The following is a 14,742-nucleotide window of genomic DNA, read 5'->3' as shown; positions in this document are numbered from 1 at the left end:
GAACTCACTATCGGTCTCTCACATGGAGACTTCCACCTCATCAGTAGTTGGATACCTTTGCCTCAACATCTTCAGCAACCACTTCCCAATATGCAAATAACATACTTTCTACCACCCTCCTGGAGACACCCTACTCTTCATTGAACAACTAATGGAAATGATCTCCTCCAATGACGACCACTCACTATCACAAATCTACCTCAGTGACTTCAACTTGCATTGGTCTGAACCAAATGCCCAAGAGGTGATTGATCTGTCTTAAAGCTTTCCTAGTGGAGATGGACTTTATCCAATTTTGTGACCGGCCAACTCAAAACAAAGGAGAAATTCTGGACCTCATTATCTCAAAAGGCAATACCATCACATTGTTAGACATTACTCCTTGTGATTGGTCTGACCACTACAGCATCTTCTATCTTATCAATAGGTAGGTGATACAGAAAAAGAGCCAGCCCAAGAAAATTCAACAGTGGAAAAGAGACCTCAGGAATATTAACACTGACTGTCTAGCTACTGATTGCAAAAATGCCCTGTCTCCCCAAGATGATTTGGCAGATGTTCATGATCTCACCGACTTCTACAACTCTACTATCCCGGATATCATGGACTCAATTACATCCTTACAACAAAAAAATGCCGCCTCCAAATTCTCCAAACCACGGTTCAACGACAACCTAAACTCTGATTGCTGCAGCCTAAGGTCAGCCGAACGTCTATGGAGGTCAAAATCATCCGCGTACCATTTAAAATCCCTTAGATTGGTTAGGAGCTCCTACAATAAAAAAATCAAGATGACTAAAGCCGACTACTTCGGATCCCAACTCAGACAAGCCTCTAGTCGCCTCAAAACATTTTTGAAATTGTCAAACAGCAATCAGTGGTAGCTTCCAATCACATCGACTCAGCAGATAAGTCTTCCTGTATCCAAAGAGGGGACAAAGGGCTTTTGGATAGGTCCAGCATAAAGGCCCAAGGACAGTAACGGCTGTTGGGAAAAGATCTCCGATAAAGTGCCCAGACTATAGAGAGCCCGTCGGGTAATGCACCGCCGACCCGACGAGGAGCAACCCGATGACGAAGCATGACACCTGACAGGGTGTGTGAAGGCATTACAATCCAATACAATGGATTCCCAACTTTGAACCATAGTGGTCAGGTTGGTTCATATTCCCTGTGTTTTGTCTCTCATTTCAGAGGAACAGCATAATCCTTTTGCTTAATTAAAGTCTCCTTCCTGCACTGATCTGGCTATCTTCTTTATGGAGAAAACTAACTCCATCAGCCTTGACCTTGAAGCTAAGAGGCCTCTCAGCGAAGATGACATCTACAAAACCCTGAATAGCATTAACCCCTCTAATCACTTTAGCGACCCACTGCCTCCAGTTGTCTTAAAAGAAATCAAGGAGGCCCTCATCCCCCTCTGAACTAAAATTGTCAAAGCCTCTTTACCTCATGGCAAGATCCCCGAATGTCTAAAAACAGCTCAGGTCTCACCCATTATCAAAAAACCTGATGGAGACAGATCTGATCTCAACAACTCCCGCCCCATCTCAAACATCCCTACGCTGGCTAAGCTCTTAGAAAAATGTTTCCAATCGCAACTTTGCTCATACATCGAGACATTCAATCTCCTAGATCAATACCAATCTGGCTTTAGGAGTTGGCACAGTACTGAATCGGCTCTCATTCACATCATTGATGATATCTCATGCTTGACCATAATGAATCCTGCCTCCTTATCCTCCTTGATCTCTCTTCTGCATTCGACACGGTTAACCACGACAACCTTTTATCTATTCTGGAAAACAGGATGGGCCTCTCTGGCCTCATACTGGAATGGTTCTCTTCCTTCCTTCACAATAGATCCCAAAGAGTTAAGGTGAACCATACCTTATCCCTTCCGTCTCCAGTTCCCATGGGCATCCCGCAAGGTTCTGCCCTTTCTCCTATACTATTTAATACTTTCCTGGAACCATTAGCAAACATTCTATCATCCATGAACATTATTTTTCATTTGTATGTGGATGACACAAAACTTTATCTGAAAATCAACTCTTCTGAAGCTTTCATCTCTCTCAACTCCTCCTTGACGACAATCCAAAACTGGTTAACTGAAAACCATCTCTTGCTGAACACCTCCAAAGCAGAATTCCTTATCATTTACCCTCCTAAGCACCCCCCCAAGATCGGCCTCTGGATAAAATACCTCACTACCTTCAACTGCTCCCACGATTATCATTGACTCAGCAAAATCTCTTGGAATCACCCTTGACTCACACTTGAACATGAAGAAAAATATTAGTATGATGTCAAGGGTGCGAATCACCAAATAAGGAATCTTGGAAACCTAAAACCATTCCTCCCCCAAGAGAACTTCAAGTAGGTGGTACAAGCACTTGTCCTACCGAGGCTAGACTATGGAAGTGAAATGCTCTCTGGCCTCCCTAAATAGACCTTAGGGCTTCACTGAATGTTGCGGCTAGACTGATCACTGGCACAAAAAGAAATTATCATGTTTCCTCTGCCTTCAAATCTTTAAAGTGGTTACCCTACAAAGCAAGAATACACTTGAAGATTGCTTGTTTGACGCACAAAGCCCTCCACTTCAAAACTCCTGGATACCTGGCTCAAAAACTGGAAATATCAGGTGGTGTTAGACCTTCCAGAAGTGCAAACTCTTTGCTACTCAAACCGCAGACTTTTCGCAAAAAGAAAACAAGACTCAGAGCCTTCTCGGGCGCGGCACCTAAGATCTGGAACTCTCTCCCTCTGGAAATTCGCAGAATCCCCTACACGGTGGCGTTCAAACATGAAGTAAAAACAATCCTAATGAACAAGTTACTGCCTTAATTGAGTATGGCTGGTCTATTGTCGAAATGTGCCTTTCGGTTGTTTTGCTATCAATTGTATTATTTGTGACTCTTGGCCTAACCTATTAAGTTTTGCTGTAGGCTATTAAGGTATGTTCTGCTAGCATTTATGTACAAGGTTATTAGCTCATCATGTTAGCCCTCTCACCTCAAAGTTCACTTACTTTGTCCACCATCTCACTACTGTGAAGCGCTCTGATACCCTCCAAGGTCTTGTTCCCACTATACAAACCTTTTTAAATAAATAAATAAAATAAATAAGTGTGTTGCAATGCATCACTGTATCCTGGGTGCTACAACATCAATTGTTACTTCACATGGCACTGGTGACGTGACTAGGCTTTATGCAATAAGGATGCACGCATACTGAATGATCGGTGCTATGAACGAAGGAAAGGATTAACAACAATCTGTCTTAAATTAAATAAAGCTGCTCCAAATGTTTACCCCTATTATCAACTACCACCAAGGCTATACCGCTCGCTCCAGCTCCTGAGAAATATTTGAACACCAAAGCTCCAACATGCCGGCCAGCCACGCTCTTCACGCACCATGACTCAGATCTTACAGTCCCACCATATTGACAACAGTAGTCAGAGTCATATACACAACTTTCAGTTAAAAAACAACTTGGGCGCTTAGCAACCACATGTGTTTGTGTTGCAGGAGAAGATATGATACCATGCCCAATGGAAAGGACTGGGACTCAGTAATCTATTGTAAGGAGAAATAACATGAGATTGTTCTGTACTCAGGATCCCAAGACTTTTACACACTGTGATTGGGCAGGTGCAGATTTCTTTGCACCCTTGTATTATTTGTTTTGCTAGCACAGTGCTGAGTTTTTTCAAAACCTTCTCCATTAGTTTCCACATTGCCCTTGTTGCTTGGGTTACACACAGGTTATAAGCTCTAGTAGCAAACTACAGATTTTAGGGATGTTGTGGGTTCAGGCCCTAGAGCAGCTATTCAGGTTATAGTGTCTGTAGAGTTCTTCATGCTTGAGCTTCTCAGATGAAGCACTCTCTCTCAGGTTTCACAAATATTATAAGCCCATAGGACTGATCAGTTATTATCTAGTTTTATATAAATCTCACAGGAACAGGGCTCTGACTGCAAAGCAATCCTTTATGGTGGGGCATCTCACATTAGAAGGTTCTTTTGTGTTACGCTTATTGCTTGTGCTGCAAACATGGAATCACCCCCGGCAGAACTGCCAATGGAAAGTGGGCAGTACAGCAGCACTACAGTGTTGTGACTCATGTTTACTTCACCCTCTGAGACAAGTCACCGCATGTAGCAATTCACCAATTGAAACATTTAGCTAATCTTTCTTAAAGCAATAATTTAATCACCTTGTGCCTGCTGAAGTCAATGAAATCCCTGTCAGTACCATAGTAACACATAGGAAAAATCAAGCTAAAAGCTACGAAGTGGCCACAATAAACTGAGCTGGACTGCTTTGCACGGAGACAGTTCGCTTTTTAAAGTGTACAATTGCACATGGAAGTTTTCAGTCATGAGCCATCGCTCCTGGAGTGGACCTGAAAATGAGTCTTTGAATCACAGCAGTCGAGCAGGCAGCCCAACTGGAACAGGTGGAGAGGGTGTGGCATAACTACCAGAGCGACCGACTTTGGAACTATGAAGGCTCAAGTGTAGGCGTCGGCTCAACAGCTTGTTTTTGTTTGCAGTTGTGTTCATATTTGCATAGCACTATTGCTATTTGTAGCTTGCACACAAAGATGAGTAAAGTGTGTAGTAGAATATTTATTACAGAAACATATTAAACAAACTATCCCTTCATTTAAGTTAAATATTATAAACATTGGGGGCGTGGCCAAGATGGCGTCGGAGTAGGACGCTTCTTCGGGTCTCTCCGGCGCCGATCCGAAAAAGCTACTAACAGCGCGGTCCTGGTGTAGCTGCCCGGGTCCAGAGGGGTGGCGGAAGGGCCCCCAACGCAGCGGAGTGCAGCGGTGCCGTCTGAGGAGCGGAGTGCCCCTTGAACGTCCGCAGGGATACCTCGCCTCTGGGGCCTGTGAAGCACCGGCCTCGCGTAGTCGGGGAGCCGACGTGGTGACTTGCTGCGCTCGCGGCACTTGGGGAAGTGCCGCCTGTGTTTATTCAGCGCCTGCCGGAGGTGGGGGCAGGGGTCCTGCCGGCAGGGACACGAGCCTGGGCTTCAGAGCCCTGTTGCGGAGGACGGCGGGGACAGCAAGAAGGTGGAGGTGACTCCGGCGGCCGGACAGTAGAGGTGCGGTGAGCACGCCACGGAGCGTCCAGAACCGGCAGACTACCGGCGGGCTGCGCAGACCAGGGCCACTGGAGGAGCGTGGTATCACGCGGGGCCCAGTGCTGATGTGAACAGGCGGTGCAAGGTCGAAGTAAGGGCCCGGATGCGGTGCCGACCCGAGCGAGGGCTGTCGGCAGGGTGAGTGCCTCTCCAGGAGGGGGCGTGAGCGGCCGTGATACCTGGGGCAGCGGGACCTGGAGCTCTCTACAACTGCTGCGACACTGCTTTGGCTTATAGGCGGGGGCTGGCTGGACGATTGCAGTTGCCACGTGGTGCCAGGGCGACCTGCGTCGTGATCCACGGCCTCGAGTGAGCAGTGCAGACCCGTTTGGATCACAGACCCCGTTAGGGGACCGGATTGCTGGGGCCGGACTGCTGCACCCTTGCCCCCTGGGTCCGCATCTCATCTGCATCTGACGCAGTTCCAGTTCAGTTACTTCCCGGAGGCCACAGCGTGGACAGCGCTACCCTTGGAGTGGACTGTGACTGCCTTGCCCTGAAGAGCCCTGCCTCCTGCTCGCACCTGGTTGGTGGTAGGGACCCCTGACCCCCAGCATATGGCTCGCCTGCTTCAGATCTGCCTTCCGGTGATCCCTGGATAGTGAGGGGGTTCCATTTGAGCTGCCTGGTAAGAAGCGTTGCGATCCTCGGGCTCCACGAGCTCCCATAGCGCCTGTTTCCTGTCTGACTGGGGGGTCTGTTCCCCCGGTCTGCGTGTCACCAGCCAAGATGTCCACCGTGTCACGCAAGGGGGGTCGACAGGGTAAGGATGGAGCTTCCAAGTCCTCTCAGCAGCCGGCGTCCCCGGGGGCCAGTGGCTCGCAGAAGGTGTCGGATGACGAGGCGCCTGCTACTAAGGCCTTCATGTCTGAACTATTTGCATCCATTAAGGAGGATATTTCTGAGCTCAAGGCTCAGTTGGCCTCTGACCTGAGGGAAGTGCGCAGAGACGTGGACGGCATTGGCGAGAGAGTGGCGACCCTGGAAGACCATGATTTGAGCATGGCTAACGATGTGCACTTGCTGCAACAAGATATCATCCGCCTCACCGAACAGAATCTGGACCTACAGTTGCACACGGAGGACCTGGAAAACCGTTCCAGGAGGAACAACATCCGCATTCGGGCGGTGCCGTGGGATGGTGAGGCGGGAGACCTGCGTGGTTACGTCCGGGACTTGTTTTTACAGATCTTGGACGAGGAGGAAGTGAGGGAAATCGAGATGGATAGAGTACACAGAGTGGGTCTGCCTAGGCGAGGAAGGGGTCCCCCTCCTGACATCCTCGTCTGTGTTCATGATTTCCAAATCAAAGAACGCATTCTTCGCAAAGCCAGGGCCATCACGTCACTGCAATTCAGGGGCCATGCCCCTCAGCTGTTCCAGGACTTGGCAGCCTCCACGCTGCGGAAGAGAAGGGAGTTTCGCCCGGTGACTACCTTCTTGAGAGAACGTAACATCTCCTACTCATGGGGCCACCCCTTCAGGATCATCTTCCGATGGCAGAATCGGCTGGCACAGATTAATTCTCTTCAAGCAGCAAAGGACCTCTTGGGTCTACAGGATGTCCCTTCTTCACAGGAGGCGAATGCTTCGCCATCTAGGAGACGCCACCGCTCGTCCTCATGGCATAGGGTTGGGGCTTCCCCAGACCGGCGGCGGCCGGATCGTGCCTCTGGTTTGCAGGAAAGGGCCGAAGCAGTGGCTTCGGTGGCCTCAGCCACTCTGGCGGATACGCAAGAAAGCTCTGGAGCGGCATGACCACCACGGATTTGATCTGACCAGGATCGGCGCTGGGGGGGCTTCGTTGCCTTGGTCTGGGTATGGATGTACTTTTTGGGAAGACACCTCAGACCATGGCCGCGGGGGTTGACCAACTGGCACCCCTGCTCCACTTCCAGTTAGGAAGGCCCCTCACGAACTTTGGACTACTGGACCTGATGAGTATTCTCTTTATCCTTTATGATTTCCACTTCTTTTGTTTGTTGTTTCTTTTTCTACGGGTAGGGTTGGGTGTTGGGGAGTTTGGGGGCTCGGGGTTGGGGGGGCGCTGTGACTTGTGCTATGCTTGGATTGCTTATCTACTGGGGTGGGGTGGGGATGGGGGTTGTTGGGGACGGTGGGGAGGGACCCGTGACGGAGGGCCGAAGGGGATGTTTGTTGTGTGTCTGCTGCTGAGTACGTACTTTACTGCTGGCACCTTAGTGCCACGTACGTTTTGGAAGCTACTGGTTGTCTGCTGCCTGATGGCGGGGCTGAATGCGGGGTGGGTGGCACTTGGCATGCTGAGAGCGATTTTTGGGTTTTCTTTCCGCTATGCCACTTAGTGTAGGGACGTGGAATGTTAAGGGCTTGAATTCGCCACAGAAGCGGCAGAGAGTACTGAAGTATGTGATGGATCATCAACTTGATGTGGTTGGATTGCAAGAAACCCACTTGGCACGAAAGGATGAGGCGAGGCTTCGCCATAGGGCATACCCCATTGTTTACAGGTCCTCTGCTGTTACGAAGCATCGGGGGGTGGCGCTTCTGTTCAGGGCTACGTTGCATTTTCAGCCGGTGGAGGTCCGACATGACAAGGAGGGTCGATGGCTGATGGTTAAGGGGCACATTCAGGGCAGGTTGTGTACGTTTGTGGTAGTATATTTGCCCAATGCGGGTCAGAACAAGTATTTGCAAGAATTGCTGGAGAAGATTGGGGACTTTGCGGAGGGGCTCTTGCTCCTGTTGGGAGATTTTAACTTGGTGTGGGACAGGGACTTGGACAGCTCGGGGGGGCGCAGGGCGGACACAGGGGTCTTTTCGGATTCCACGCAGCAAGGGGTGGGGGAGTTGGGTCTAGTAGACGGATGGCGAATTTTCCACCCTGCCATGAAAGACTACACATTCTTTTCACATGTGCACCACTCCTACTCTCGCTTGGATCACATTTTTCTTAGCCAGTCCCTCAGAGGGAACATTTTAGATGCCGCCATTCTTCCGATTTCGGTATCGGACCACAGTCTCTTGGTGCTCACTCTCCGTTGGGCGCCACCCGACACCGCGAGCCGGAAGTGGTACTTCCCGGCGTCAGTGGTCAGGGATGAGGTTTCCAATCAAGCCTTACGCCTGGCCATCCGTGAATTTTTCGAGTGCAATCCACCGTCGGATACTTCTCTGACGACTACATGGGACGCCTTTAAGGCGACGATCAGAGGGACGTGCTTGGGCCTCAACTCGCAACTTAACACCCTGCGTAGAAAGGAGCGGGACGCACTGGAAGCCGAGGTGCTTGAACTCGAGAGGGCTCATAAGCTCAATCCCTCGAGGGTGACCCTGCGTCCGCTTACGGCGGTTAGGGGCAAATTGAAGGCACACTATGCAAATAGAGCCGAGCTTACTCTCTTGCGATTGGGGCGACATTCATACTCTAGTGGCAATAAGATTGGCAGACACTTGGCCCGGCAATTGCGGGACAAGAGGGAACGTGAATACATAGGAGGGATCAGAGACCCCGCAGGAGTTCTCCATCATCGAGACGGGGCGAAGGCGGACATATTTGGCCGCTTTTATGCCGATTTGTATACGGGCGAGGAGTTGGATGCGACGGCGCAGCGGGAGTTCCTGCAGCGCTTACCGCTCCCACAGGTCTCCAAGGCGTGGAACGATCTGTTAGAGGCTCCGATCTCGAGGGAGGAAGTCCTCTCCGCCATTAAAAACTTGAAATTACATAAAGCCCCCGGCCCGGATGGGTACACTGCTGTCTTCTATAAAACCTACGCAACTGAGGTGTGCGACTTTCTAGTTGCCCTCTTTAATGACATGGCTACGTCCGGAGTGAATACCGGGACTCTGGCGGAAGCGGTGATTACGGTCCTGCCGAAGCCGGGGAAGGATCCTGAGCTCTGTCCCTCCTTCCGCCCCATAGCCTTGCTTAATATTGACGCGAAGCTGTATTCGGCGATACTAGCGAGCCGCCTCCAGGACTTGTTACCGGCGATTGTTCATCCGGATCAATCCGGTTTTATCAAAGGCCGCCAAACGCACGACAATACGCGCAGGGTGATTCATCTCATTGAGAAGGCGAACAGGTTCCACATTCCGGCGGTATTGGTAGGCCTAGATGCGGAGAAGGCCTTCGACCGCGTGGACTGGAGCTTTCTATTTCACACGTTGCAGGCGTTTGGGTTCTCCGACCGGTTCATCACCATGGTGAGGGCTAATTTCTGTAGCCCGCGCTCGAGGGTGGCGGTGAACGGCCACCTATCGGCCTTCTTCCAGCACTCGCGAGGTACCAGACAAGGATGCCCCCTCTCTCCCTTATTGTTTGCGCTTAGCATTGAACCCTTGGCGATGGCGGTCCGGGAGCATGAGGGGGTGAAGGGCATTCCATTCACAGGGGAGCAGCACAAAATCTCTCTCTTTGCGGATGATGTTCTGCTATCAGTGGCTGACCCCGCTAACTCTCTCCCATGCGTGCGGGATCTTTTGCTGGAATTCGAGGGAGTGGCTGGCTTCAAGGTAAACTACGGCAAGTCTTATGTCCTGAATTTAACCTTATCACAAGCCGACGTTGCTCGGGTAGGCACTTCGACGCCGCTACCCTGGGCTTCGGGCTCGATACTTTACTTAGGAGTCCACCTCACTCCCACGGTGGGTGGCTTATTTGCAGCCAACTTCCCGCCCTTGGTGGCTAAGACGCGGGCCGAACTGGAGAAGTGGAAGCCCAAATTCCTGTCATGGTTGGGTAGGGTGCATGCCATTAAAATGGTCCTTCTCCCTAAGTACTTGTATCTCTTTCAGGCCCTACCGATTCCACTGAGCACTTCATTTTTTGGACAGCTCAGAACATTGATCTTAAAATTTGTCTGGCAGGGAGGTCGGGCGCGGCTTTCGTTTGCACTCTTGCGACGGTTGCGGGCTGACGGAGGGGTCGGCCTCCCGGACCTACACCTCTATTATAAAGCTGCCCAACTAAGAGTCATGGTGGAATGGTCACAGCAATTTTCCGACAAACATTGGTTGCATATGGACCGGAGCGTGACTGGCCGGTCCATATGGGATTTGGCCTGGAAGCCCAAGCGTGATCGACCGTTGAACGCGTACATTAGTACGCCCACAGGGACTACACTGAAAGTGTGGGACACCCTGGCGGGGGATGAGCGATGGACGACCTTCCCGTCTCCATTCACTCCATTGCATTTCAATCCGGCGTTCCAGCCGGCACTCGCCGAGGGTCCCTTTGATACTTGGAGGGAGGGAGGATGCCGCGCATTGCTCCATCTGTTCCATGGCTCTGATCCCCTGACTTTTGAGAATTGCATGCGGGACTACCATGTGCAGCCAACTGAAAAATACAGGCATATGCAACTGCTCCACTGGGCCACGTCACCAGGAGTTCGGGAGGCTGCCACGAGGCCTCTCTCCGAATTTGAGGCCTTTCTGCTGGAAACATCTGCCATGAAGGGGGCCATCTCCTTTCTATACCAACTGTTGCTTCGTTCTGCCCTTTCTCCTAGACCGCGCTACATGGAACAGTGGGAGGAGATGGTGGGGAGGGACATCGCCGATGGAGAATGGTCGGCGTTGTGGAGGGACATGACGCAATTTAACCACTCAATTCTACTGAGGGAGGCTCATTTGAAGACTCTCACACAATGGTACATGGTCCCCGCCCGACTTCACCGTATTTACCCGGTAGTTTCGGATAGATGTTGGAGGGGCTGTGGCCTGCTGGGGGACTTCCGCCACATCTGGTGGGATTGCCCGGTCATCAAACCCTTCTGGGACGAGATTCTATCCCATATTAAAGATATTTTGCAGTATCCCATTGATAACTCTTTGGCATCCGTGGTCCTGGGCCTGCGGGATCCTGGCCTTGAGCACCAGACGCGCGCGGACAAGAAGATTCTATGGCTCTGCCTCGGCGCTGCCAAGCTCACGCTGGCGGCCGCATGGAAGCGGAAAGAGGCACCGGCGATCTCACTTTGGCACGCTAGGCTGTGGAGGCTTCTGAGTCTTGAGAGAATGGCGGACATCTTCCTAGGCAACTACAAAAACTTTAAGCACACATGGGGCCCCCTGGTGTCCTTTCTCTCTACTGGTTTACCCTCGGCAGTTTGCCCGGCATCGCTGAGGACCCTACATCTGTTTCAGTTCTAAGTGTGTGTGATGGATGAGTGAGGAATGGATGAGGCGCCGTCACGGGAGGGGGGGGGGTTGGGGTGGGGGAAGTTAAGTTTGTGTTCCGCTATTGGGGCATATGTGCCGCTGGGACGAGGCTTAGTTTGATGGCTTTGTGACTCTGAACTTCTACCGGCTGGACTAGACGTATTCCCCAACTGGGGTTACATTCGAGACTACATCTTTTCTGCGGATGTTGGAGCCTGGCATCTACTCGCTTCTCGTGCACTGCATTATTGCCTCGTCTTGCATTATTGCTTTCCCACTGTATGGGACCATCTATGCACCCGATGCGGTAACTTTTGTTTACTGTTTTATCTCTGTGTTTTGCAAAATAAAAAAATTTTACAAAAAAAAAAAATATTATAAACATTTCATTTTCTACTGTGTAGCAATTTCTTAACTCCTGCCCATTTGCAAGTTTATACAGCCGAAGCTATATGCATGACTGGATTAAATTTGTTTTTTAATCTGTCTTAACACTTACAGCCCCAGAGGGGCTGGTTTTTGGGAGAGCTTGGCAGGTGAAGCCTAGGTGCGAAGGAGGGGAGCGAAGGGAACTACAATTAAACAACTCCACAGCTTCAGAAGTGGGAGAGCGGAGAGAACAGGAGCAGCCTATTGGGAATTATTTTTTTTAAAAAACATTCAAATTAGGGAAATATAAATGCCCCTTTTGGTTGCAACGTTAGCATTGCGACATTAGGATCGTTTTTGGTCCAGATTTGCAAGCACTTACGCAGTGATCAAAAAGTTCCACATAAAGCAGGTCTGTATCTTAGAGGACGGGAGAGCTTGTCAGCATTTCTTTTTAAATCACAGCTGTTTTGGAGAATGCTGGTTCAAAATGTTAAAGAAAAAGAACAGCCTAGCCTCGTTCTTCCTGGCTAACAGAGGGCAAACAGCAGTTGTGCGCCTCTTGCCCCACCCCAACGCATGTTCCACTATTAAACCCCTGTAGTTAAATGTGCATTAGTGTGTGGGGGGAAGGACATTTCAAACATGCAGTCAATTGAATGAAATCCCCACCTTCAGCGAGGCCTGCCATGGGGTTGCGATCATCGGGTAGAGAGCCTTTGTTACTGTTGCTTGCACATGGAAAGTCGAAAGAGTAAGTAGGCCGTTTTAAGCAACATTTGTGATGTTAAAACACAGTTGTAAACACAAAATCCCACCGAAATGTAGCAGTACTTACGGAGTGCCCGCAGTGTAAAGCAAGTGAGTGTGTATGTTTGGGGGGGGGGGATCTTAAACATGAAGTCAGCTGAATTAAATCCCCAACCATGTGAGGAGAGCAATTCCATAATTGTTGCTGCAGCACAATGCCCAGTTACTCGCCGGTAATATTCATTACTCCGAGTCCTGGTCTCCCCGTCCCATTCCTTGACAGTGAGCAGGCTAGTCTGCTCCACCAGAAACCTATAACCTAGCTGAGCTTTTTGCACTTCCCCCAACATGGCGTCACTATCACGTGACAATAAAGGGGGAAGTGCCGGATAGAAACATCCTGAGAATACCAAAGAAAACAATCCCAGAAAGCGAAACAATCACCCCAAAGAAAACAATGCAACCCAGGGAGGGATGGAAGGGCTCAGGAATGGGACGGGGAGACCAGAACTCGGAGTAATGGATATTACCGGTGAGTAGCCGGGCATTACCTCCTCGTCCTGTCTCCCGTCCCATTCCTTAACAGTGAGCCCATACCCAAGCACACGGTGATTGTAAGAAAACAAAACAGACCAAAAAGTGCGAGAAAAACAGGTCCATTTTAATCAACAGAAAACAGTTCATCTCATAAACCATCTACCGCAGACAGGACATGAGCCCCAAAGGGAGCGGAGGCCGCCATCCCCAACTGAAGCCGATAATGTGAAACAAACGTATGGGGAGCAGCTCAAGTGGCAGCATTACAAATGTCCCTCAAGGAGGCCCCCTTGAACATGGCCCAGGAGGAGGAAACACCCCTGGTCGACCTACCCTGAACAAAAGAAGGAGAAGACAGTGGGCAGAATCGTAAGCAGAAATCAGAGCACCCTTGACCCAATGAGACAAGGTGGACAAAGTAGGCCGAAGACCCATCCCGAGAGGCCATAGTGACAAACAAGGAATCAACCTTACGGAAACCAGAGGTACGCTCCAAGTAGATGCGGAGAGCCCTCAGCACATCCAATGAATGGAGGACCAATTCCTCAGGAGAGGCAGGGTCCGGAAAAAAGGACCGGGAGAACAATATCCTCCTGACAGTGAAAAGAAGACAACACCTTAGGCAGAAAAAACTGACTGGGACGGAGAATGACCTTGTCAGCACAAAAGCGCAAAAAGGGGGAAGAAGCCATCAAAGCCCCAATCTCACAAACCCTCCGCCTAGAAGTAATGGTCACCAAGAAAAGAACCCCAGCAGAGAGGTACTTCAGGGCCACGGAGTCCAAAGGCTTGAAAGGGGGACCCGTCAAAGCCTGGAGAACCAAGGGAAGATCCCAAGGAGGCACAGTAGAGCGAGAAATAGGACGCTGAAGCAAAAACTCCTCAGAAGGCGGGCCACCAATGGGGAGACAGAGGACACAGAGGAAACCCTGAAAGACAAGAATGGCAGCCCACTGCGCCCGCAGGGAAGAAACCGCAAGCCCCAAGATGAAACCATCCTGCAAGAAGTCCAACACCCTCACAGGAAGCAGAAGAGAGACCCTTCCCCAGACACCAGGAGGAGAAGTTTTTACAATGACGGGCATAGGACTTCAAGGTGGAAGGGCGCCGAGAGAGCTGGAGACAGCGTGCAACCTCCACAGAGCAACCCTGACCCAGCAAACTCAACCTTTCAAGTGCCAAACCCCCAGCCGGAGGCGGAGCAGGGAGGCAATCCCGAGAAGAGGAGACCGCAGAGGAGAGGGACACAGGAGAAACCTCCAATGGGGGCAAACAGACAAGGTCAACAGAAGGGGAAACCAAGACTGACGGGACCACTCCGGCGCCACCAGGAGAACCTCCACCCGATCCAACCGAATCTTCCGGAGGACCCACGGAATCAAGGCAAATGGAGGGAAGGCAAACAGCAGCCCCGTTGACCATGGAATCGAGAAAGCATCGGTGGCCCACACCAACTGGGAGGGAACAAGGCTGCAAAACCGAGGAAGAAGGGCAGAATCCTCCGAGGCTAAAAGATCCAGCCAAGGATGGCGGAACCTGAGGAAAACCAGATCGAACAGATCCAGGGACAGACACAGAGACACCGAGGAGGGGAACACCCTGCTCAAAGAGTCCGCAGGCCATTCTCCGTCCACGGAAGATAGACCGCCGTCAGAGACAAGAGATTCAACTTGGCCCAAAGCCCGATCTTCTGGGAGAGGAGAAACAGAGACCGACACATGCCCCCTTGGCGATTGATAGAAGCACGAACCACCTGGTTGTCGGTCTGCACCG

General features: G+C 50.8%; 1 protein-coding gene across 1 annotated transcript in view; it reads left to right on the top strand.

The window, feature by feature from the left end:
• LOC144819772 (neuronal acetylcholine receptor subunit alpha-7-like) overlaps positions 1 to 14,742 on the top strand; it is an 892,484-nt gene that overhangs the window by 672,506 nt on the left and 205,236 nt on the right. The window lies entirely within an intron of this gene.

This window comes from Lissotriton helveticus, chromosome 2_1 (assembly GCF_964261635.1).
Source record: "Lissotriton helveticus chromosome 2_1, aLisHel1.1, whole genome shotgun sequence".
Taxonomy (NCBI): domain Eukaryota; kingdom Metazoa; phylum Chordata; class Amphibia; order Caudata; family Salamandridae; genus Lissotriton; species Lissotriton helveticus.
This window is presented reverse-complemented; position numbering and strand designations above follow the sequence as displayed.